The following is a 3,976-nucleotide window of genomic DNA, read 5'->3' as shown; positions in this document are numbered from 1 at the left end:
AGGACTGCCTTTTTGCCCTCGAGCATCCCAAACCCTAAAACCCAAAGCAACACGTTAACTCCTTCTACTACAGGCGAGTAAGTCTCCAAAGGTCGAGCATCCGGTAGATTGCGTAGTGACGTCGTTCGTCCAAAACCCAATCCATAACCCCATAGTTAGCCGAACTACATTTTGCTCTGATTCTCAGGCCAGATGAGATACGTAGGCATAAGACGCGATGTCTTAGTGAGCACACATCCCCCAACCCATAGGTCAGCCGAGCTACGAAGACTCTGATTCTCATATTCATATGAGATACGTATGCAGTGGATGCGACATCCGCGCGAGTCATTTTCATTAAACCCTTTTCTTTGGTAAACAGCACAAGATAAACCCACACCCTTTAGACAAGAACTACAAAAGTGGATCCCGTAGAGTACTACGGATGCGTAGGGGTGCTAATACCTTCCCTTCGCATAACCGACTCCCGAACCCAAGATTTGGTTGCGAGACCCCGTCTTGTCCTTTCCTTTTTTCAGGTTTACTTCGAGCGTTTCCTTTCCCTCCTTTGGGATGAATAACGCACGGTGGCGACTCTTCTGTCTTTTTCTTTCGCCGGTTGTTTTTTCGCGCACTGTATTTTTCAGGTTGCGAAAGCTGGCGACTCTGCTGGGGACTGAAAGAAGTTGACCTCTTGCTGGTCCATCTGCCCTAAGCGAGTCCCTCCTAGCTTTTGTAGTTTGTTTGTTTATTGGGTGTTCATGCTTTTGTACAGTTATTTATTTACCTGCTTTACCTTATTGCATTGTGTATATATCATTGCTGTTTCTGTTGGCTGGCTGCTTGGTGATCTTTGTGAGATGAGTTCTATACCCGAACTCGAGTGCACTTAAGATAGGAGAATGGCATAGTCCTGTCGACTTGTGTGGAGTTATTCCTTAGCGAGTCGACTTGCAAGCCCATTCACTTGGTGGAGGTCATGTTGAGATCAATAATGTCACACAAGTAAGTTGTGGTTAGACATTACTTGTTCCAATATAGACCTAAGAAGCCGAGGACCTTAGTTTACCAAACCCATCTTGGCCTATTCGTAGGACGTAGTGCGAAAGTCGTTCAAGTGTGAGATTTGATACGATTGTTACGCGATACTACACTCATAAGAGTCTCTCTTGAGAATATTGTTGGAATACGAGTAGTCGTTCCTCTGATAATATCCGAAAGATGGGATTATGACTATGGGAACCTTTTGTAGAACATGTTTGGCAGGTTTAAACCTTAGTACACTCCTTTTGGGTGGTTCTTAACCTAAACTCCATGCTCGTGACTTGCAACAAACCCTTGATTCATGGTTAATCCGATCAGGTATCCTTAATATCAATGAAACTCGGGTGTTGATAAGGTGTAAACCATAATCCACCAAAATGGGTGGTTGATATTAAGGATAACATGATCCATCTCATGACCTTTGTTTGGTGCGCTCTTAATTTCTCTCCAGACAGTGCAACCTGACAGATGTTCAAGCGGGTCCATCAATTCTGATTGACATGCCTTTGCATTGCATAACATCATCTGCATATTTGCATCCAACATCTCATGCTTATTCATTTGCAGGGTATTCCCTTTCAAAACGGGGGTGCTTTAAAACTGAACAAGCAGTGCATCGCATACCATGCATATTAACCCTTGTCTGTTTTGCAGGTGTCACCGCAGTGTCTAATGTTTGTTCCCTGTATCAGGCAGTTATTGGTCCCAAGCAAGTTCACAGATACCCGACAAAGGAAAACCGTCCACGACTAGCGATGAACCAAGTACAGAAAGAGCTGGCTGATATGCGTGAAAGGATGGATCAGTTCATGACATTGATGACTGGTATGGCAGCAGGCCAAGAAAAGCTAAGGGAATTGGTTGAGCAACCGAGGCCCAATCCAGATTTGGAGATACCAAATGCTGAGGGAAACCCTGGTAACCCTGGGAGCGCTGATAACCCTGTGAACACTGGTAACGCGGGTAACGCAAATGCTGATGGAAACCCGGGTAATGTTGGCAACACAGGGAATGTTGGAAATGATATTGGCGGAAGGTACAATGTGAATCAAGGAATTCGGATTAACGGGCACCCCGTTACTGAAGATTATCAATATGATCAATTTTCTTTGCACGACGAAGCCCTCGAGACCACTCGCCGTATGGATGAGCTTGCTGAGAAGCTCAAATCTTTGGAGTCTCAAAATTCCTTAGGTTTTGATGTCACAAATCTTGGTCTGGTTCAGGGAGTAAGGATTCCTCACAAGTTCAAACCCCCTACTTTTGAGAAATACAACGGGGCTTCTTGCCCACGCACTCATCTCCAATCTTATCTGGGAAGGTTGGGAGCTCACACGGAAGATGAAAAGCTGTGGATGTACTATTTTGAAGACAGTCTAACTGAAGCTTCTCGTGAATGGTATTCTCATTTGTCTCGTACTACCATCAAGAGCTGGAAAGACTTGGCAGAGGCTTTTGTCAAGCAATATCAATACAACTTGGACATGGCTCCAAATCGGACCTTGTTGCAAGGTATGTCTCAGACTGCCAAGGAAACATTTAGAGAGTATGCTCAGCGTTGGAGACAGATTGCTGCGTCCGTCCAACCCCCTATGTCTGAAAGGGAGATGGCGGACATGTTCATGAACACTCTTCAAGGCAATTATATTGAGAGATTGGCTGCTTGCCCGTCAATCAACTTTGCAGAGATAGTAATTGCTGGAGAAAGAATCGAGAGTCTGTTGAAGACGGGCCGAATTCAAGACAATAGTGCTTCCAACTCATCAGGTCCCAAGAGACCGTTTGCTGGTAACGGTCAGCGAAGAAAAGAAGGTGAGGCAAGCGTTGTGTATGCCGGCAGAGGCAGGGGTAGAGGACGCCCTAATTATTATCAAGATCAAGTGGCCGCAGTCACTATTCCAACACCTGTTCCTCAACCGCAATATCATCCGCAACAACAACCCAGGTACAACAATCAACAACAAGGAGGTAATCCGGGTCAGCAGAGACACTATCAACAACGTCCAAGGCAAACGGACCGGGTCATCGAGCCAATCCCAATGCCTTATTCAGTATTACTTCCCAAGCTAATTGACATGAATCTGGTTACGCTGAGAACTCTGGCCCCACCAATCGATCCCAATAATTTGCCTAGAGGTTATGATGTCAACGCCAGATGTGCTTTTCACTCCAACGCACCTGGCCATACTACAGATAATTGCAAGGCTCTCCAGTTAAAGGTACAAGATCTGAGAGATGCCCAGGCTATCAATTTTGCTCCGGTGCCTAATGTTATCCAGAACCCGATGCCGGCTCACGGCGGGCAGAGGATTAATGCTGTTGATAGTGGGGAAACTTTGAATTTGGTTTCTGATGTGACTAAGGTGAAGACTTCGCTATCGGTGGTTAAAGACCGACTTCTGAAAGGATAGATTTTCCCGGGCTGTGGGGAAGAGTGCAGAAATTGTCAAGCTGCCGAGAATGGATGTGACAGTTTGAGAAGGGGTATTCAGCAGCTGATAGATGAAGGTTGTCTTCAGTTCGATCAGGCCCGTCCGGTGAAGAATGATGTATCGACGGTGACGTTTTATTTCACTCCTGAAGAAATATATGTTCCCGAGAGACTCGCTCCGACAACAATATATTTCCCAGAAAGTACAGAACCAGCAGCGGTGAACATCGAAAGTTCAGCACCAGTCGCAATTTACTCTGACAGCCCTCAACCGACTTTGGTTGGTCCGATCACCATCACAATACCAGGACCCGTTCCGTATGAGAAAGACAGTGCTATCCCGTGGCACTATGGGGCTGATATCTACTGCCAGGGGCAGAAAGTTAACGAAGAAGACATTGACATTGGTAGCTCCGCTGTAGACAATGTTGGAGGGGTTGGTGGCTTCACTCGCAGTGGACGCCTATTTGCACCATCAACATTACGCACGAATACTGAAGCCGAGGCAGCTGCCAAGGCTAA

This window comes from Lathyrus oleraceus, chromosome 3, assembly GCF_024323335.1.
Source record: "Lathyrus oleraceus cultivar Zhongwan6 chromosome 3, CAAS_Psat_ZW6_1.0, whole genome shotgun sequence".
Taxonomy (NCBI): domain Eukaryota; kingdom Viridiplantae; phylum Streptophyta; class Magnoliopsida; order Fabales; family Fabaceae; genus Lathyrus; species Lathyrus oleraceus.
Note: the sequence above shows the minus strand (reverse complement) of the source record.